This window comes from Falco punctatus (genome assembly GCF_963210335.1).
Source record: "Falco punctatus genome assembly, chromosome: 4".
Taxonomy (NCBI): Eukaryota; Metazoa; Chordata; class Aves; order Falconiformes; family Falconidae; genus Falco; species Falco punctatus.
In genome coordinates this window covers 100,098,402-100,121,658 of record NC_137583.1, presented here as the reverse complement: position 1 = coordinate 100,121,658, position 23,257 = coordinate 100,098,402, and the positions used below count along the sequence as shown (strand labels likewise).

At 37.8% G+C, this 23,257-nt stretch overlaps 1 protein-coding gene across 1 annotated transcript in view; it reads left to right on the top strand.

Annotated features, from left to right (window-relative positions):
- COL6A6 (collagen type VI alpha 6 chain) overlaps window positions 1–23,257 on the top strand; it is a 109,792-nt gene extending 86,535 nt beyond the window's left edge. The window contains 1 exon segment of the mRNA XM_080383225.1: window positions 1–23,257. This exon segment is cut by the window's left edge and continues 9,591 nt beyond it. The gene's annotated coding sequence lies outside the window, so the exon portion shown is untranslated.

Below are 23,257 nucleotides of genomic sequence, written 5' to 3'. Positions count from 1 at the left end.
CCTTTAACAGAGGAAGCTTGTACACAGTAAAAATGACAAATAGTTCTTAACTTGCTTGGGCTTGATTTAGTGGGAGAATGCTTTTTAGCCTCTGCCTTGCATGCACATTTGATAGCGATATTTAATTTTGTGTGTAGCAATACTCATATTATTAAATAAAAACACCTTTTCCTAAGCAACGTTCAGAATGGCACAGGAGACCAAAACTTGACTACTGTTCTTTTAAGTATATTTACTTTATAAAAAAGCATAAATTTTGATTTTGTTTATCTTTCAGCTGAAAAGTTTTAATGAAGTAATTGCAACTTTTAACAGCATTCAGATGATACCTAACTTGGCCTCATAGCCATTATTTTTTTACTGTGTCTTAGGGAATACCAGGAGAAGGGTACAATGGAGACCAGAGGCAAGAGCTATTCTTTTCTTATTTCTGCCCTTTTCCACATAGGAGGTTAATCAAGAATTTTAAAAAAGGTAGTTGCAATAGATATATTGCAAGTAGTTGCAACAGGTGTATTTGAGAAACTATTTTTTTTTAATTGACCAGGAGCCTCATGGGGACTTTTGTGTGCTTCACACTATTACACTAAAACACCTGCAGGAGTATATTCCAAATATTGCATGGAGGAAACCCACACATTTTAGGTATTTATAGCTTGTATGTAAGTATTGTTAGATAGATAAAACTTCTCATTCGTTTATATCAGGTTTCACCATTAGGTCTTCAAAAGCAAAAGGTGCTGCATTTAGTTCTCAGCAAGTCTTCCTGGTGAATACAGAATTAAATTATATTTAGTGCACCACATATTGTCCACACACAAGATTTTATTTCAAGAACACTATCACTGTGTGCTTTCAGGAGCACTGTCTTTGGATTGTTTTTGCTGTGATAATTACTAGTTCATTCTGGGTCTACAGTGTTCAACATGTCGAAAACAGTCTGATTTAGAAAGATCCTCTGGAATTTTTCTGGACATCTGTAAATGCAAGAAAATACGTTATCCATAGCAGGAAGATGTAAATTAAAGAAAACAGACCTTTTTAATACAATAAATCCCAACATGTTACTGTCTGTTAGGTCACATAAGAAAACCTTAACATGACAAAGATTTGTTGTCATTTAAAAACAGGACAATTGTGGACAGCCTGGTCAGTATGGCTTGCAAGAAAAACAAGGTTACAAAGGATTTCAGGTAAACTTTATTACTATTCACAAAAGGAAAAAAACCTCAACGTTAATGGTTTGTGTATGTTAATAGAACTCCTTGGTACACTTTGGTTTTTAGGGACAAAAAGGCATTAATGGTCAAAAAGGATAGAAAGGAAGATCAGGATGTAAGGGTCCTTTAGTAAGTAATATACTGAAAGCATGCTGTGTTGTTTAATTGTAAGGTACTGGATATGAAACCAGCTGAGGATTACAATCTGAATGTTTTTCACTACAGCGATTTTTCAAGTTTCTTTTCAGTATGTGGTATTGACCAGAAAAGGAGATACATATTGCTAAGAGACAAAAGCAATAAAAAAAGAAATCCATAAAACTTAATTATTACTGATAAAATATTAGCTTTCTAATAATGTCACCTTCCAAGCAATAATGGAGAAAAAACTGGTAGTGCAAGGTTCTTCTCCTGCATTAGTATTTTTTCCAAGCTGTGATAAATTCTGTAATTATACCTAATACATTGTGGCTGTTATCTATAACAAGCTATTAACAAAGGACTTGACAGTTTTATTCTAGTAAGCTAAATAGAAAAAGAGAAGAAAGGTCACAGATTCAGTCATACAGAAACTATTAAGAATTAATTACTGTTATTAATATAACAATTATCATACTTTTTGTTCATTGGAATTCTAGTTCTTTCATTAGAGAAAACCTGTCCTGGAGAAGCTTTCTACCTTTACTCCTTAGTCTCCTTCCTGGGTGTAAATCTTGCTCCAAGTACTGTAGCACAGGTTGTTGTTTTGGGTTTTTTTTTCATAAGGGCTTCCATTCAAGAGCAGTGATGGTATGGATGTTTTGTTATGAGTGTATTAACCTTTTTGTCATGCTCTGACTTCCTACAACCCCCTGTGCATTGTCAACTGATCTGTTTAGTTGTAGTCGAATACTTCAGTTCAAAAGCAGACAGACTGATTTTCACAATAGAGTAAAATAATTTGGCCAAGACAGACTAAAATTTGGTGGTTAAACACATTAAGTAATATATATGAACTAATACCTCTCAAGTGTGTGTTCCCATAAGCCCTCTTATTGTCGTCCTGGTGATAGGCTTCCCAGTAACACTCAAATCCCTGGAGAGTCCCTTGCTCATTCCCTTCTTCTGAAACTATGATTCTCTCCTCTGTCAACTGCCAAACATTTCCCACCTCCCACACAGCCATATGTTTTCATGAGCTACCTTTCCTTGTACTTCAGACATTTTGAGAGGGATGTGGAGCAAGGGAAGTATTATATACCTTCTGTCTTTTGTACTGAACAGATTAATGGCCATGAAACCAAGTCACCCTCCTGCTTTCTGGTCTGATTGCCCTTACTCTGAAGTCACTGTCAGAGCTACTGGGTAGAAAGCAGGAGAGGGGTGAAGAATGTTACTCTCTGAAGGCATTTTTTTCACCCAGCTCATCTGTCCAGCGTAGCCCTCGCCTATAGAAATTTTCCCCTTTCCTGATCAGTAGCTGTCTGGTACGCTTAGGAGGACAATGCTGAGCTGTCACCCATGGCAGCCTTCCCAGATCTCCCTCTGTCCCTCACTTTGCTATTACTTGGTGTCTTTTGCTCTGTATGAGGCAGTACAAGCTAAATTTCTTACGTGGCTCCAGTCTGTTTGAATGCCATTTGATTACTAGTTTATAGAGGATGAGTCTTGTTTTCATTGTAACATTGTTCCCTGAGACTTCAGTGTTGAAAATATGATTACATGAATGGAAGGGGTTGTATTGATGAGCGCAGAAGGCTGCTCTCTAGCTAATATTTCTGTGTTTTCTACAAAATTAACACCTGATTTTTTTAGAACTTCATCCTATAGAATTTGAAGCTGAATTTTAGTTGTGGACAACTTTGGTGCTGCAAAGTCACAGTTTCCATAAAGCTTTTTTAGAAACGAATACAATACACTGGGACTATTGTGCCCTACTCTGCTTCTGATGTGGACACGAACTTTGCAACAGACTTTTTTGAACTGTAAATGTCCTATACACCACTCACATATGTCCTATTTGCTATTCTGGTGCCAAATTCCAAGATTGTCATGGAAAAGAAAAACTGTTTTCACTTGTTTTTTTCAGGGGCCATTCAACATTCAAGTCTGGATAATATTTTTTCTGTTGTGTGCTTATGCATAAAAAAAGTGTCCTTTTGTCTTGAAAACAAGGCTGTTGCAGCAGAATTTTCTGCAGGCATGGAATGCTTGCTGTTATTTTGGAAAGATATCTTGAATTCTTCCTTGATGTGACAGTTAATTAATTTTTTATATGCAGTCTTATTTAAAGATATGTTTCCCAGCAAACAGTTACCATGGGAGCCAACTCCTTATCTTTATCTTCCTTTGCCAACAGTGAGCTGAGGAGGCTTCATTTTGACTTACGAAGCATGTCGTGATTGAATTGCACTTATTTTTGTCAGTTCTGTCCAAAGGTGTCCAGTTTTCTCATTGTCTTCAGTGTTTTGCAACCAGTGCTAGGCATTTTGATTGAACATGCTGTGTAGGTGTTAGTGTTGTGTTTATTGGCAAATGTGGTGTTCAGTGACCAAAAAGGGAATTGATTTCCTGTCTTCCAATTAGCACTCAAATCGTCATGCTGTGTGAGATGGATCACAACCACCAGCTAGTGACTAATAATCATGTCTGACCACTTCTTTTCCTGGCCTAGTATGTGAAAACCTTTTCTTAAAGAAATCTTGTCTCAGAATATTTTTATACAATACATTGTGTGTTGGTATATGACACTCAGGACTGCTGTTGTGTTCTTAATGATGACTCTAGTGACTCCTCTCCTCCCTCTATAGCAGAATTGCCAGTATTCTAGGAAGTGGAGGTGCACCCTGTTAGAAAGAAAAACATCTGAGATCCAAATAGTTAGTCCCAGGCTAATCAGCAGCAGAAGAAGGAGAGGCAGAAGCAGAAAGCCAATGGTAGACGTTCCCAGGAGCACAGAGCAGGTCACAGAACCACATTAAGAGCAAAGGCCTAGTCAGATTGCTTAATCCATTAGACCTTGTTTGGTCCCACTTTCTTTCCTGCTGTAATTCACCACAAGGAAACTGCCTCTTGTTCTGGTAATATCATTTTCCCCCAGGAATGAATTTCACATGGTTACACAGTTCCTTATATCTACAAAGCTGTTTGTTGTCAATAATACTTTTATTATCTGACCATATCAAGTCACTTTTGTTTGGAAATAAACTACTCAATTTCCTTATAATCTAAAATATTCCATACTAGATGTCATGTCATTTGATGCATTTCAGTTGAAAACACAATCCGATATTACGGAAAGACATTTTATTCTTCTATTTTCATGACATTATTATCTGAAATTATTCTAGTCTATGGTCATTTAATCTTTTCACTCAAGTTAACTGTTCTAGTTTTCATTTCTGTATCACATATTATGTGATATGCTGGTCTGGGTGTTGGAGAGACATTGCCCATTCTGATGTCCCTTACCTGAGGAACTCAGTGATCTGCAAGATACAGAGAATTTTTGATATTTTTACTCTGTGTTTTAGAATGCAAATATTTAATTCACACCGTTCCAACCCTCACCTACATCCACTGAACACCACTCTGTGTTGCTGGGTTTTCCTTATTGCTGTTGTAAAAGAAATAAAGTTACTACAGCTGTTTGACAGCTTTATGGGTAGTATCCCTAGATGCAGTACTCTCACTAGTGTAAGCCTTACTTAGCATATAGTCAAACCAATTTCCAGCCACACTCCGTGCATTTGTAAATACACTGAGAGATGATAGAAATCTCCAAGTATATGTCCTGTATAGTGAAAATTGTGCTTGTCACTGTGTCCATTGTAAAGAGAACACAGAAGAATACTTTTCCTCATTACCCTGTAATAAGACTTGTTTGTCTAAAAAGGTTCCAAAGAAATGGAGTGGACTCTGTCTTCCTGTCTATGCATTTTCTACACCTGTTTAAAAAAAATGAAAAAAAGGCATGTGCTTCTTCAGAAATACATTAGTTTTGGCCTTTGAGTTCTGTTACGTACAAAGGTCCGTGGTCACGCTCAGTAAGAGAAGGCATTGGTGACAGCTTCTAGAAGCCAGCTGTGAAGGGCTGGGAGGGTAGATCTGCCTTTGCTCTGAGGTATCATCCAAATCCCACATGTGTTGATTTTCCTCAGAATACCTTTAGAATACTATGGCTTTCTTTAGAATAAGGTGGCAGCTGTTCTTTGGCTGCAAATAGGAGGCCAAGATGCTAACCTGGCTTGCTCAAGCCAAGTTCCCATTGAGGCTTTCCTGTAATAGCGATCAGTATTTTGCCCTGCAGGTTTTTGAATGGCTATGTTGATGGACAGCTGCTAGCAATTTTGCTAAGATATTTTTGCTAAATATAGACTATAAGGACAAATAATAGCACTTGTTTGGAACTGACAGAATAAAAGATTGGCATGATGAAGACTACAAAAAATGCACTATCCCAATGAAAGTAATAATGTCCTCTATGTTTTTAAAGCTTCTGCTATTTAAAGGAGGGGAAAGGAAGGAGTGTGCTATTTCACAACTAGGAAGCTAAGTTTTGTCTACACTGGTTGACTAATCCCTGCCAAATGCATGGAGGAAAGCATTTAGTTGGTATTATATGAGTTAATTATTGTAATTCTGCAGCCAGATATTTCAGGGAAAGGGCATTAAAGGATGTGGCAGTTTGCTTAAGCCAAAACTCTTGTTATATCAAAAATACCTAAGTTGGATTGAAGTCCTGAAGAAAATAGGGTCGTGTTCTCTGACCTACTTTCAAGACAAATTCTATCAATGTCCTTAACTTAAAAAAAAAAGACCAAATTATTCCATTAAGTAATAGATTAGCACCTACAGTTTTCTTCCATTTAGTTTCCTCCAGTTTAGTTTCTTAGTAATTCTGTTCAACTGTGGATTGCAGATGAATCCCAGAATCAAACAGGAAGCTTGAAGTGGAGGTAGAAGCTGATCTTACTGATACATCATCTTGTGTGTTATCCGGAAGATCAGAATTTTTCCTGGAACCTTGAGAGCTCCTTTCTAGGGGAGGGCACAAAGGAGGCATAAATAGTGGTTATGTAGCCTACAAATTTTATGGCATTAGTCAATTTTTATAAAAAGTAAGTCCAGCCTGAGAAAGAATCTGTTTGATTTCTCTGTTTTCTTAGTTTACGTTGTAGTGTTTGTCTCCTTTCGTTTATTTCAGAATGAACCAGGAGCTTTGGGTCTGGCAGGAACTCCCAGAGCTCCTGGGAAAGCAGGAATTAAAGTAAGGCTCCCTTAGTTAAATTACTGTATTAATTTTGTTTAATTCCCTCTTTTAATGTTGTTGATTTAAAAATAGCTTGTCAATTCTGTTCCTGGAATCCACATCTTGACCTGTTTCCCAGGCAAAGGTTCAAGGGATGCCTGCAGGATCCTTCTCTTGATCTGAGTAGCAATGGAGTATTGAAGTTTAAATAAGCTTTATCATTCCTTTTTGGATTGCAGTTTGTATGGTACTTAAATTCCATTGAAAAAGAACTCGGAAAGCACAACCAGCAAAGTGTGCATGTTAGTAATGGCTCTGACCACACTGCGCAGAGCTTTTCAAAAGTGTAAGCTTTTTAGGTCTGGACTTACTTGAAAAGCCTCTTTCTGCCAAAGTGTGGACCAGAAAGTTCAGGAAAGCAAAGTTTTATATTAATTTTGTTTAATCTGTTACCTTTACATGTAACTTTTACCACCCTGGATAGTTTGTTCATTCTGTAAATTGATAAAGTCTTTGTAAATGCTGTTTAAGGCTGGTATCATTTGCATGGTAAACCGTGTTGTGTTGTGTAGTTCTTCCCTCAGGACCTAACCAGTTCATGTTTATTTGATCTACTCCTCCTGAAAAAAAATGGTAAGCTCTGTGCCAGACTAAAATAGCTATTAAAGGGTGTGGGGGAAAGCTTCACATAACCAGAGACCTGAAGAATTCCAATAGAAGTATCATAGTAACGTTTCAGTGTTGTCTTTTAACTCCAACTTTCAGAATCATGATAAGCCAAGAATCCAAAAGACAAACACCTGACAAAATTAAAAGTAGCAATCTTTATGGTGGAAGTGTAAGATATTTGAAATGCTTTATTGCTGCATTTTAGGCTGCATAGGAGATCTCAAAAGTAAACAATCATAATTTTCATAGGCATAAATTCAGGTGTCTCAGGATATACACAAACTTCCTTTGGGTAAGATCACTCAGTCTAGCATTTGCACATCTAAGTAAAGGATAAATACAAAGTTTTAACACAGAAGTTGGGTTTAAGGCTGCTTATCTGATTTTATAAATCGTAAGTAGCTTGAAGGTAATAGTGTTGGTTTATCTTCTTTCAGATTAGCAAATCCTTTCATATTTGTGGATGAGTGTGTGAAGTTTGTCAACTGGTATGGTCAGCTAGTTATTCCAAAGGATGAAGGAAATTCTTCCATGCCTTTGGAATTGGATTGTGAGACTGTAAGCTGACTGTTTGGAGCCAGTGATTTTACCCCTTCAATACTCATAATTTCTCATCCTTTAATAGAGGCTGTTTGACCTGATACTAGAAATATTTTGTTCTTTGGTTTGGAATTCATATATTCTTTGAAAAACCTAGTTGTCTGCCCATATTGTGAAAATCTTCCTTTCAGTCTATATGTAGAGAATTGAAGAAGGACGTTCAATACATTAATTCAGGTTTCCTTCGTAGAACCTCATTTTGAAATTCACAGTATCCCTTTAAATAAGCATGACTCAAATGAGCATGGGGATGGTTTACTCAATTTTTTTTTTTTTTAATTGGGACAACCAATTGATCTAGGACCCAAAGGAAAAAGAGGTCCATATGGTTTGTGTGGAAGGCAAGTTTGTACTTTCTTTTTTCATCTTTATGCTGCTTATTTTGGCTACACCAGGCCTAAAGCAGGAGTTCTGTCCTGTCCTAAAAGACATGTAACTCAAGAAGAATTTCAGTTTGGTCAATTAAGGCCTGATATCAAGTGTAATAACAGAGAGAATATAGATTTTTTTTCTTTCAGAATAACTGAGATAATATAAATTTTGAACTACTTTTTGCTCTGAATCTCCTAACAATTATATTAATTCTGAACGTATACAGGTGTGAATTACAACTGCAGATATGACCCTAAACCTTTGGTACATTCTACTGTAATATCACAATATTTCTATTAATAGTATTGGGAAGAAATATCATTTGAGTTAGTAAATAGAGAATGACCATGTGGTTTTAGTTTTTGAATTTGAATCTTTGTGTCTCTGATACTCTGTAATTTTGGTTCTAATTTTGCTGATTGTGAAGACAGCATAGACGAGAGTTTGATCAATTTCAAGTAGTAGTATAAAAATGCTTTTGAGGCTAGATTTTCTAAATATTTGCTCTGAGGTACAGTTAGAGACAGTGCAGCAGTATTTTCAGAGTAGTCAATGATTGCAGGAGGGGCTTTTTTGGGGTTTGTGTTTGTTTGTTTGTTTGTGGGCTTGAGTTTCTCCTCTACCTGTAATACTTTCCCTTATGTTAGACTCAATCAGCTTTGGAGACAATGTTGTACATATTCCCACCATTCCTCCTGTTTGTGCATCAAACCAGAACTAAATTCCACCCTTGTGTTTGCTTTTCAGACCTTACTTCCCATGGACTGCAAAGATTTGTCTTCTCTTTGGATCGGTTCAGGGGCACAGTTTGCATATGTATGAAGTGAAACAGAGTAGAAGTCATCTTGCTCCTCCCCAATGTATTCCCTTTTCTTACATCAGACTTACTGTGATTCCTGTACTCCAAGGCATATAAATTAACACCCAGTTAGTGAAAAAAGGTGCAGATAGAGGCAAGAAGAGTATAAATGCAAATACTAACATAAAAATGGTCTGTTTACAGTGAGAAGGTGGTGCTTTTGGATATGGCTTACCTGGAGAAAAAGGAGTAAAGTTAAAACTGAAAGAGGAATCATAAGGAAATTATTTTCTCTATTATTATTTTCTTCCTTTTGTGTTGTGTTAAACTGTCTTTATCTCAATGCATGAGTTTTCTCACTTTTCCAAATCTCTCCCCCATCCCAATGGGGGAGGGGAAGGGAGGGAGTGAGCAACTGTGTGGTACTTAGTTGCTGGCTGAGGTTAAATCACAATACTAACACTGTCTTGCCAAAGACCCCTAGGTGGATGTTTAAACACAAAATGTATAAAACAGACCAGTGTTCATGATATGTGGAGATGTGCATCTTGAAGGTACATTTCTATCTAGCATCATCTTATCATTTGTGAAGGTGTTCATGATCAAGAATGGTGCTAAGTCCTTCCATTGCTGCTGCTTTCATGGGCTTCTGGGAAGTTGAACGTATGAGGTATCATTTTGAAAAAACTGTTAAGAGGGTACTCTGTCTCAAGGCTGCATGTCTGCTAGGTGTCCTGTTTTGCTTCGTGCTGCCTCATATTGGATGAGGTTCCTTGTAATGAGGAACTGAGTGAAGAAGGAATGGTGTGGAGCTTCTGCTTCAAGAGAAAAAATGTAAAATGTCTCTGCTTGTCTGTTCTGGTGCAGAGCAATGTTCTTGTAAGTAGATGTGTCTGTCCTACTTTTACCTATGAGTGAATGCACATTCACTTTACAAAATAAGTTCACAAGAACATGAGAACATTCCCACCTGATGTGCTTTCTGCTTGTGATCTTATTGCCCTTTCTCTGACACTTTTCTAAAGAAAATGGATGAAAGGCTGATAACTGGGCTTCTGTGATCTTGCCTTAGGAGCACAGTGCAGGGAAGGGACACTGGGAAAAGACATACTGTGAGGCAATGCATCTGACAAAATTCATGCACTGTTTTCACAAAGGAAAAACTGGAACAGCGTGAGCATAGGAGGTCTTTGGAGCTGGAAGACATAGTTCAGCTGAGTAGCCTGGCTACTCGGCTGGATGTTGTGATCCACATTGCAAATCTCTCCTATCCATTGTTGCAATAACTGTATTAGAGTTATGTTATTAAGGTAGATGACACTGGTAACTTCAAAATCCTTAAGCCAACACACTGTTTCTCTTGCAAAGTATGAGGTGAATCAATGGTTCCCATCGAGCAGCTAATGAAAATTTAAAACATGTTCTGAGGTGTTCTGCCTTTTTCTTGTATTTTAAGTAATAAGACTCAAAATAATTAGTAGTCACATCGCTCTTAATAAGGCATTTTGTACAAGTACAGCAGGTAGACTTTATCTTCTAAAATAAATTGCTATTACTGCGAGTACAGTATAGGAGGGATTAATTTTTATTATTCTGATGTTTACTTTCTGAAAGGATGATATGCTCTGGTATATATACTTGCTATAAAGAAATAATATTAGAAAGGATTTTATAACTGTAGCACCCAATTTAATACTGCCAAGTGGTCTTACAGGGAAATGTAATTTGTGTATGATTAATGTCCAAGAAAGTTCCGAATTCAGTGACATATACTTGGCATTAAAGAGTATATTATGAAGTGAGGGTGTATTTCTATGGAATAATGTAGAAAAGTTTGTACAATAACTATAAATTTTGTGTTGAGAGTAAATTATTTTTCTGTCTGATAAGGAATGAGAGAAGGGATATATGAAAAAATAATTATCAGCAAGAAATGGAAGATTTTTACATTAAGAAAATGGAGTTATTGATTTATATTGCATTAACATTCACCAAAAATAATTTATGACCTTGCAGAAATTATTATACTGTTGCATAGGAAGGATTTTATGAATTTAACAGATATATTTCTTCCTTTCTTCCCTACCTTGTAAAGTAAGACTGTTTTTTAAAAAAAATTATTAGGTTGTGTTTCTCTGACATGCAGTTGAAACTCATGGAGCAATGTCCAAGATCGTTTTAGCCTATTAGGTTTTTCTTCTGACTTGCATAATTAATGTTATCTGGGAAAAAGACTTCCATGTCATGCATAGTCTATTAAAGGACTACATTAGGTACATTAGGACTCATGGAAAACCCCAAAGGGGAGACAGTGTTTCTCATTAAGATCGAATTATTTAATCCCATTCCTGTGGTTTCTATTGCAGATGAGTTGTCTGAAATGGAAAACTCTTCCTTTTCCTCAAGTGTCGTGCTCAGCTTAGAGGTTTACAGGTGAGAAACTGAAGCTTACTGACTATCTCTGTTCTTGTGCATATGCCTTGGGCCTCCTCTTGAGGGCAAGCCCAGCCGGATCTGACCTGCCACTTCTTTCAGATTTTTAGATTTTATGTATTTCCTAAAGCATTCATTGTCTTTATCCAAAAAGGTGTGACCTCTTTCTAAAACAAGTGAATTAAAAAAATCACTTTAAAATGTAGCTATAAAAGATTATGTAGTTTGGTTAAGGTATATGTACTCTGGGATCTAGCACAGATTTAAACTTTGTTTGCCTTGCAGATCACCAGGTGCCAGTGATCATTGCTGCTGCTTCCTCTGTGTGAGGAGTTACATCCTAGGCAGATAGGAAGTTTGCTGTCTTTCTTGCTCCTGTAAATGTGAGGAAGTGAATTTCAAGTAGCATCTGTTAAAGCAGAGCAAGTGGTGTGAGAGGGCAAATTCAAGACAAGGCACTGGCAAAACCAAAGAACTAGTTTTTCTGTTTCAGCTTTTTCTGTAAGGACAAATAACAGATGTCTGGAGATGAAGTTCATAAGCAAGGATGAAAGTGATCCAAAAAGCTGGTACCAAATTACCTGGAAGTCTCCCAGGGGGTTTGACCCAGACAATTGATATTCTGGTCATTACATTCCCTGTATTTATGACTGAACTCGAAAATCTTCCCTTTGTTTATTCTGAAGAGAAGACTTGTTGTGGTAACTCCTGAAAGGTGAACTGTAATCACAGATAGGGGGAAAGGAAGGGAGGGAGGAAGAAAGAAAGAAAAAGGAAGTGAGGAAGGAAGGATGGAAAGGAAAGAAGGAAAGGAAGGCAGGTTGCTTCATGGCAGACTTCACTGGCAGATTTTGAGAGAGTTTATTCACAGTTCAGTAATATATAATAATGTGTGGAAACAATGTATACATATAAGTTTATATATCTAAACACATGGATAAATGTTTATGAAATATGTAAGATTTTTGTCAATAATGTGATTTCATTTCCTTTTGTGTCCATCGGTAACTTTTAAAGTACTTTTGAGAAGAAACAGCTTTGAATCATAGCGTTGAAGTGATATTTTAAAGAGGACAAGAAACCTGGTATCAGAAACCCTTGGTAGTGTTTTAGATGGGTACCAACTTTGCAAGGGGTCACTGCATGTCAGAGACACAGCCATCAACTCAGATTGCTTAGCTTGCTTTTTCTGTAGATAGATTTTCAGCTAGATTTTTCTAGCTGAAGCTTTTTTACTTGACCTGATTTTACATATTAAAATCTCTATATGTCATGCATTTTATCCCACTCTGAGAATGCAGAATTTCCACTGGGATCTGTCAACTGAGGATCTAGCATAGACACAGATATGACATATTTTGTTTGTTTCACAATACACTAGAAAATATTTTATCTCATTTTAGAGCTTAATGAGGAACAATTCTATATGAGATTACCACAACTAGGCTATGTGCAGTGTCTACCGTGTATCCCTGTCCTCCCCACCAGTGGGTCTTCTGAGCCAAGTTTATGCAGTAAATTTACACTTCAACAACAGCAAGAGGTCATAGAGCACTTACTCAGTGGTACTTACTTGTTCTCTTAATATTCTCTTTCTAGATGGATGATTCTGGATTGTTTCAGGTGCTAAATGTCTGTGGTGGACTATATAATGAAGCATTACAAAGATTTCAGCTCTGCACTTTGTGCTATGGTAAGACCAATATAGTATTTTGAATTGTCATTAAAGGACAAATACAGTATCATGCAGAGTTGCCTAGTGAAGAGCAGTGAGATCAGCAGAAGGGCTGAGGCATTCCTCTGGCCTTACATAACCCTAGCAAAATTACTTGGCCTTGTTTCTTACTGATGTGTTGAATTCCTAAGTAGAATCTATTTCCAGCGAACATTATTTACTGGCAACCTCTCATTCACATTTTCATGCCTGACTTTCATTTCCAGCAGTTTTCCAAGCATTCTGCCCACTTTGGCACAAGCACAGCTTTCTCTGAGATCATATGAACCATGTCAGTAATGGACCCTCTATATGGCGTATCACTGACAGATCAGGTATTTACACAAAACTTCCAAGGTAAATCTCATCTTGAAGACATTAGTGGGGAGCCCAAGCTGATATTTTTAATAAAAAAATTTGACATTCTGAAGACAATAGAATACAATTGGGTCCTAGCCACCACCACTACTGCATATGGTAAGTTCTAGGATTTACTGTAACTTATGTTGTTCTATGTATTTATAAATTAATTTCAGATTCAGTGGTCAGTATTTTAATGAGGTAAATAACTAAATGTGTTTTGTTCTTGCAGTGATACCTTTTATGAAGTTCACTTCATTTGCACTTTAGCCCATCTGACCCAGATACCTTCAAAGTGTAATATTCTCCTTACGATCATCTGTGACAGGAATATCAACCATCCTTGATGTGGGGTTTGAAAGCAAAGTTAATGTCTGTGACTCAACTTGCTTGCTCAGTTGTCTCCCCTGTGATTTTTAACCATACTCTTCTTGTCCTTTCTTTCCATAAATCCTTGGAAGACCACTTTCTCTGGCAGTCCCTTTCTTTTCTGTTTACCTAAGAATATTGACAACTTAATTTTGCCAGCAAAGTCTCTTGTGATGTAGTCTCTTCCCAAATCACATCTATGTAATACCCTTGGAATATATCATATTAATACTCCATTTCTGTTTCTTCTAGTCTCTGTTTCCCTCCTTTAAATCCCAGTTTTTACAGATATGTGTAAATGATGGTTTTATGCATAATTATCTCCTTTGAGCCTGATCCTTTGAAGAAATCATTGAGCAATGGAAATCATAAGGTGAGAAAACAAAACACGTTTCATTTCAGTCATTACCCTACCCTGCAATCTAGAGTATGAGTGCCAAAGTGGTGTCAGCCAGAAAAGAAATGTCTTTTGGAGACTCCAACCAGTACAGCACAACCTCATCACTGTGAAGGATGAAAACAAGTGATTTTTAACACTTTACTTTTCCCCTTCTTGGTGGAGAATAACATCTGGACCATTATTTCCACAGGTGGAAATAGAACTTTTGCTTCTGCTTTCAGAGCTGTTGCCAGCTTTACTTGCAGAGCTAATGGTTTTCTTTCTCTTCCAGAATCAATGGCACCTGGCTGCTTTATGGCTGGTTTAATTTTGACAAGTAAATTTCCTGAGCAAAGCTAGGGCTTTCTCTATGTCCAGGATATGCTCCCCCATGAGAGTTTAGAGCTGGAAGGCAATTTGTGATCCTGGCTGGACTTTTAAAATCTCAGAATATTTGCATAATTCATAACAGTCTTGTTAACACTGAAACACGTCTGTTTTGAAGGAAGACTGAATTCCATCCAGGAAGCTATTTTAAATAAAAACATAATTTTCTCTCCCATTACAGAAACCTGTACACAGAAATAAATTTTGGGGTTTTTTACAGGCCCTCTCTGTCAGCAAAGTCATGCTAGAGTTATTGCAAAATCACAGCTTTAATTTTTTCTACCTTTTAGATGAGAATTTTCTGCTTTTGGCAATTTACTACTGATTGAAAACTCTCCTACCAACTTAGCAGATGTTTAAGTCAGAGAGATGCTGTGGCACATCACCTATGTGTGCACAGAGAGGATTCTAGGGTAGAAACCTCCCTGACCTCCTCCACGGCGCACCCAGATGCAAAGTACTCAATTATCTGCCATGGTCTTGTTTGCTTTGAAATCACCTTTTACACCTTCATTATTAGCCATACAGACACTTTCATATTCTCATTCCTGATACATTTGAAAAAGGGTTTATTATTTGTTTTTATGTCTTGCAGCCTTTTTTTTCCCTGAGGATATATTTTGCCTTGCTTCACTGTATTTTACATATGGTTTCCCAAGTTTCTTTTTCTCTGTTTTCCATTTTACTGTAACTTACACCTTTTGAAAGGTTTATTTTACCTCATAGTAGTCTTCCATATGCTGGTGTGAATGTGTTATCTAAAAGTGTTATCTTTGTTTAAATGTCATACAGCAGTAGGATGTCATCATCATGGAGCCTTTAATTGTTGGGCTTTTCACCATTGCAGCCTCTGTAATTTCCTTTAACACTCCACAGATGGCATCACCTTTCTGGTAAGAAATTCTATGCCCTCTTTTGATGGGATTCTGTCTCTTCAGGCTCCCTTTTGAGTTTTGTCAACTTCTGCATTAGACTTAATCTGAAGATACAGAGCTCTTATTGACATCAACCCAGAGGTAATGTCACTGCAAATATTGTGCTCTTTCACATCCATTCTCCCCTTCCATAATCTTTCCTTTATATATGCTGCCAAAACCTGTCTAATTTTAACTGTCAGCAATGTGTTATCATTTTAGTTTACACAAAGACCATCTTTCTTGAAGAAGCTACAAAGTTTTCCCCTGTACTCACTGAATTTCAGCTCTTCCTTCTTACACCATTCTTACACCCATCAAGACAGCATCTCTTTCTGGCAGCGTACATGATTCTGGAAAACTATTTTGGAAAATATTTTTGTGCCAGTCCTGGCCCTTTGCCTCCTTTTTAAAAGCTTGGGTTTTGAATCCATAACATGTTTCCTACTATTAAATCTATCATAGCTGTCCACATAATGATTCAACCACTGAGCCCTCTCCAGATTTCTTAAGAGCCTCTCTGGATACCTTGTTTTATGTTTGCACAGTGACCATACAAGCCACTCTCTGGTTGTCTTTGGCATTACAAACTTGTCTATCACCTGCTAAATGCTATCCGCTGGGCTCTCCATCCCATGCTGCTTCGTAGGGTTTGGGGTTTTTTTTTGTCTTTCTGCTGCCCAGACCTGTCTGACTTCTCTTGTTTTGACTTAACTCTGCTTTTAAGGATGGTGAGAATGTCAGCTCCTTGCCCTTGCAGTTCAACTGCCCTTTACTTGTAGGCTCACTGTATGCTTTACCCGAACCACACAAATTTTCTGAGTCACTCATTTACATATATGGCGGGACTTCTATACTAAAGATAACCTAACAAGACTGCTTTGCTTGATTAGCCATCAGTATTTCTGTTTAATTAAGGTTTATTAATTGGCTGTCACAATGTCCAATATTTTTGTGCAAAATTCCTAAGCCAGTTCTGTACTTCAGATGCAGAGCTTAGTTTAGTCAGCTGCTTGATATGTGTAGATGTGTTTTGAACTGAGTGAAACACCAAGTTCCTGGTCTTTTGATGAAATATTGATGTAATCTGCTAAATTGTATGTGCTCTCTCTCTAGGCTTGAGAAGGAGAATAGGGACTGAATCAATGTTGTTGATGTGAGCACACAGATTAAAATTAAAGATAGATCCTGAATTATGTGGATAAATCAGCACTTCCACTTTAGCCAGAAGCTTTTCCTGTTACAGGGAACATACTGAGTTAGTAGGTGGAAAATCTATGTTACTAATGGAGTACTATTCTTTAAAGATAGAAGAGTTTTGATAAATATTATTGAGTACCACCATTTTTCTTTTCCTTTTTTGGTTAGCTTGTTGGGAAACTGAGTATCTTCTACAACAATTTAAAGTTGATTTATTCACATTATAACATGCTTTAAGCAAAGCTAAACATACTAAATCCCGCTTTTGTCTAAACTGGTACCTGGGTGTCACCAGCTCCTGACAGCTCCATTACAGCTAATATGTGAAATGCAGAGCTCAATAGCAGCAGTTGTGTAGGAAGATCAATCATTGTACTTCTTGTCTGTTATCTCACCATTTGTTAATCTATTAAACATTTCCTCTAAGACCTAGAAACTTTCCCTTTATTTTCTATTTCATAGCCTTTCCTCAAGACTTTTTATTATTTCTGTAAAAATAGCTGCTGCCCTTGCTTTATCTCTGTTAATGAGGGCTTCTTTTAAATATATACTTTGCCTGCTTTTATCATCTTTTGCATTCAGGCTGCTTAGGGAAATGCAGATTAATGATTTCTCTTCTTCCACCCTCTGACTCTGACTTCCTCTCAGCCTTTTGCAGTTTCTTGCCATCATCACCTGACTCACTGTTCCCAATTCTGAAGGTGCACTGAAATTTAGTTTTTCTGATAAATCAAAGAAATGCCCTGACATTAACAAAATGAGATTTAAAGGAGTAAAACACAGGTCACTACTCTTAACAGGAATTGTACAAGTGAAGATGAATAACAGCAGCAGCAATACAGAAGGATTTGGTTGCTTCAACAGTCAGGAAGCAAATCTGTCTCAACAGCACAATGTGATGAAAGCCCCAGATCTCACACTGCAGTGCATTGACCAAACTGTCGTATGGAAGACACAAGAAAATACTTTGTATACTTGGAGCATGATAGCAATTGTTTGTTAGGTGCCACAAACCACATAAAATGCAGACCGACTGCAGTGAGTATTTGGCACCGAGTGCCATTTTGCTGTTGAGTAAGGTCCATAAGGAAGGGCTGAATAATTTGAGTTCACTTAGCCTAAAGATAAAGGTTATCTTTGCAAGGAACAGCAGCAGGCATGATAACAGTCTTCTCAGCAGTATCTTGATTAATAAAAGTGAAGTGCAAAGCAAGAATAAATATGCATAATTTACAGCAAAGGAGATGCAAATCAGATGTGAAAGAGAAGTGGCAAGGGTCATCATCAGTAAAAGTGAATATATCAATGTTTTCTGGGGAGGCTGCAGACTTGCCTTTTCTGGTGGCTCATAAGAACTTACTATACAAATGTCTCTCAGGGATAGTACAGGTATATTGATCCTGCTTCAGATGAGAGAACACACTGGATAAGCTCTTTCATTCTTCTACAATTCCTGATCTCCCCTTCTTTCCTTAAGATGCTTTATTCCTTGCTTCTGACTGTCCTGCCTTTCCTGCTAAATTAGCCAGTCATAAATGCTATCCCAGTTCTTTCTTGCAGGATGCTGTAACTGCAGTCATTGAAAACACCGGCATGAATTTGGGCAAGTAAATGAGCTGTACGCTTTGAAAGCTTCTTTGCTAGGAACTCTGTAAATGTTATAAGCTGATAAGCACAGCTCTGTGCAGTGAATAATGTTACTGTTTAAGAAGCTATGGTGTCTCCAGAAGATTGTCCTTCCCTAAACTCTCAGAAATGAAGTGCTACAGACTTCCCCCTTTGCATCTGTCTGCGGCGCAGCAGTGTCGTTGTCTTTTCCTTACCCTGATCTGAAGCTGTTCCTGAGCTCAAATAAGTCAGCTCTGATTTTAAAAGTTCAGGACTACAAGTAAACCTAGGCAATGGCAGAGAAGACCTCGCTGTCTTCCTGAAGCGTGGCTCAGCATGCAGCAACATTTTTCCATGTCATGGTCCTCAGTGCAGTATATTGTGGGTCTGTGGATCAAAATGGTATTAAACATGTGAGAAAATACCTACTTTTATTAATCCTTGTGGTTCATGACTTTCTGTTCTTGGTTTCAGGTATGCCAGCATGCCTTGTGCCACCAACTGACATAGTGTTTGCATTGGATTTTCACACAGAAGTTACACCTCAGGTATTTGAAAGAACAAGAGAAATGGTAAGTGTGATAGTCAATGTCACCAAAATCAGAGACAATGACTTCCCTGCAAGAGCCAGAGGTGTTGTCCCCTACACCTTGGTTGTCCACAACCTGGTCTGCTTATCAGAGTCCTGCAAAAAGAGTAAACACCTCAGAAGCTGTAAAAATCTGAACCATCAGAGATCTTCAAGTGCACATAATATTGGCAATGCAATGAAGTCGTTGTCAGAAACTTTTTCAAGTGAATTATCCGAGGTCCTAAGAAAAGAGTGAGCCACATATCTCAGCCAGATCCCACCACAAGTATGTCTTCTATTAAAGACTGCAGTCCTGAAGTAGAGTGAATTAGATATTTTTCCGGACACTTTTGCTTTTAATGGTATCCCCGTCAATGAGAAATTGTTTAAGGTAATTAGTTTCCTTAGGTGTTGGGGGGTTTTGGTGTTTTTTTTGCAGTCAATAAAAAGACCTACACAGGCAAAGAAAGATGTAGAAGAGAACAGCTTGACAGTTTAACAAAGCAATGTGGAAGGGGAAAGGGAAAGATTACAAGCAGAACTGCAGATTTCTGTTCAGAATTAGTTTTATGCCATTACAGGATTGAAACTCCTGAATCTGGAAATCAGTAGTTAAGAAAACTGAAGGTGTCTAAGGCATCTGGTAAAGAATAGCCTGAATCTTGCTGCCTCCTTATGGTTAGTTGAGAGCATGAGTTGATAACAAATTTTTTAATTGTATAAAAAAAAAAAATTATGCTTTTCACACTACTTCCTTTCATGCTTTCTTGCTTCCTCTCTCCCCACACCTAATAAATTCTGATATGTTAGTCAGTTGAAAACAGTGTTTATAAGGTTTTTTGCAAGCCATGCCTTTAACAACTTCCTGCTGATTCTTACAAGGTTGTGTAAACTCCTGTGTCCTCTGACTGCCTCTCATAACTCAGATTAGTTCCTTGAATTTCTGTCTGTGCTGAGTCCTGCAGGGATTCATGGCAGCTCACCAGCTGAGAGTATTTCTGACTCTTCCTACATTTTTTTCTCTTTCAACCTTGAGGTTTACCCCATGGAATAATTCCACATTACTGCTTTCTTTTCCATTTCAGCTATCAATGTAAACTCCTGTGAAAGGCTGTTTAACATCTGGTGAGAACGCTTTATTTTAAAATACCATGTATAAACTTTGGGGATCATATTCATCCTAGATGTGACTGGTAACACAGAGTTTACCTAAAGATGAAATGGATGCATAGTGTGTGGTTTTAAATCAGAATTTGTTAGGTAAAAATTTGTATGCAATAAAACCCCAGATATGTGACTCGGAGAGACTGCCAAGTAAGATTGAAAATGAGCAGAACACTGTATTAGAATACATGTTGCGCATAGTATTTTCCTGCAAAGACATGCAGAAATAGTAGATTTTCTTCAGAAGAACTGAACTGTTTCAAGCTGTGGTAACTCCAGTAGCTCACTTACAGAAATTCAATTACTTGTTAATCAACACTTCAATTACTTCTTAATTATTTCTCAGTCATTCGAGTATAGATGGAGTATATATCGTCCATCACAACTCACTTCTGTGCTAGTTCACTCCTAGCTGTGAAAGACAAAACAAGTTTATCCACAGGGAATTTTAGCGTCAGCATCTGTACTTAAAGGAAAGGTGGTAAAGAGTTTGCTTCATTGTCAGCAGTGTGATGTGATTATCTCAAGGTGTTAAATGCACTGATGGAACAAGTATAATTTTAGAGATGTAAGATACCTACCAAACCAGACTGCTCATTTCAGCACATGCTAAACTTTTAGTGACGCCGATGTGGTTTCCATGCAAGGAAACATCAAATTGATGGGTCCCATCACATTGCAAAGAGCATTCACTTTTGTGGAGATTTTGGCTGAGCGTTTCCATTAAAAATAGAAATCTCAAACAATATCTCTGTGGGGAGCAAAAATAGAGCTCAGCATAGGTCAGGAGTAGATCTTATCTTCTCCTACCTGTCTAAACATCACATACATACTTGTATACTCTCCATTTATAGTCAGCACAGATTCATCACTTGCTCAAGAACCCTCCATTAACTGCAGACTCTCAGCCTAGACCCAAAACTTTTGTGTTGTTTTAGCTAAGGAAGATGAGACCTATTCAGTCCTCAGTGCTACTTCATGCGATCAAATATGTTGTTTCCCAGCCAACAAGCCTGTGAACACACCGATTCCAAAATTGCAGTAGGTGTTTTGTTACAGTGGAATCTGAACCATTCCTGAAACGATCTGTGCTGCAGTATGGCTAGCTCTTAGAGCATCCAGTGGTACTTCTATTAATTGCAATGCCTTATTGTTTAATTGCCCATTTGGGGGTCACTAGCTCAGAGAGAGTTTTCTGTGTTAACTTCAGTGAATGTGGCTTCTGCCTCAGTCAGCATTAAGGGGCATGTAGCCCAGAATGTAGCTAATCCTCTAGGACTAGTTTGCAGGGCTGGATCTGAATGTAATAAAACCTTGTTCAGAAACTAAGCATGTGCAAGGTCATATTCTTCGTTGTTTTATTTTAATGTGCTTTAACTTTTTTCTAAAGAGAAATACTAATTAATTTATATTCTTTTACAGACAAGTGCAACCCAGATCTCTGTCCTTGTAAACATCACATGTGTTTTCCACTCCAGGAATATGTGAATGCTGCTGCCACCTTGGATAGTTCATGGAAAATGATCAACAATGAATTCCAGAAAGTTAGAGACTTCCTGAACAAAACACTTGATGCTTTGGAGATCTCCCATCGGCATAGTGGAGATAGAGTAGCTATGGTGAGCCATCATAGTCTTCCAGAAGCAAAAAAACCCAAGTGGAATTAGAAATTTGAATTTACAAGCTGCTAAAGAATTAATGAGAGTGCATGTTACAGAATCCCTTCAATAGATGAATGGAGAGGCTGCTGTTTGCTTTGCCATAAAATGGACAATTAAAAATATTTTCCCAAAAGCTACCAGTCAGAGAAACTACAAGGATATCATTATTTTATCTGCTGGAGAATCCAGTGAAATCCAATTAGAAGCATTTTTTTTTTCCATTGCCATTTTTCTGAGGTATCTGTACTTTGGGTTTGTATTTGTTTTTAATTAATTAACAGAAACTGCTGACCCTGTAATGTGTCCATAAGAAGATCCCAGCAAAGGCTTCTCATGGCATAAGCCACAAAGAGGTGTGAAGGATGTATAAAAGGGAGACAGATTCTTTTTTTCCAATCTCTACTGCTCTGCAGATTCTTGCTAGAATAGGTTCAGAGGAAATAACAAACCGTAACTGACTCAACACCTTGGCTCTCCACTACAGTCAGCAAATGGGTATTAAAAAGAAAGAATTTTTTGATTAAAAAAAATATTTTAATCTCTAGACAAACATTAAAAACTTCAAAAAAACTTAACTGTAGTTCTGCTAGCTATTGCTTCCCATAGGTGTAAATAATGTGTGTTAGGAATGCTGTATGCAGATTAAAAGATGCTTTTAAACCTCAGTAAGGTAACTTTGGGAGAGAGCAATTTGGGCAATGTGGTAATAAATAGTGGAGAAATAAACCCTTGTTATTGCTCAAGCTTAAGCGTATTGATGTTATGAACAGTAGAAAATCAAAACCTTTGAAAGTGAGTTCAAACTCATTATACATTAGATGGTAAACTTGATTTCTTTGTTCTTTCTTGACAGTTCTTTCAACAGCCACAACCAGAAAATCTTAATGAAAGGCACAGCAGACAGCTTCCAGTGATCCAACCACTGGCCAACAGGCCCAAGGCTTTTGTGAGTCCAGACATTCATCTTTTTGATTTGAAATAGGCAGCCAGAGTGGAGTCTGTGCACTATACTGCTTACTTCCAAGAAAAAATTTGGGTGCTCATGTGCATGTACAGTAGCATGTGTTTGATTACACTACTTTACCTTCCATACTGGCTTGTTCCTTTTACACTGGGGTCCTTTGTGCTGAGCTGACTTGACTTTGAATGGTAGAAAATGAAACTGGAAACATAAAGACCCTTAAGACTATGGGCAAAGCAGGCAGGTGCCTGTGGTGGGAAATCACTTTCATGTGCAGGGCAGCCCCATTGTCTGTGGCTGACTTGTTCCTGCTTTAGCCACTGCCAAGAAGGGGGCCAGGGTGTTTGGGGTCTCTTTTAACCCTGTTGAGTCCACCTCTCCCAGCAGCAGCTGATGCATCTTCAATTCTTCTCTTTGGCAGCAGGCATAGAAAGCCATGCTCCTCTCCTTGCCTCCTCTGCCCCCAAAACATCAGCGAGCCTTCATCCTTCCCCTCCTCTTCCCATCAGCATTGTGGGAGCTGCAAGACCCTTGCTAGTGCTGGGGAGAAGGGAGGAAAGGCAGATTCTGGGTCACAGGAATGGAGGTGGGCTGAAAAGGAGGACCCCCCAGGGCACAACCTTAAGGGAAAGGAAGAAGAGGGAGA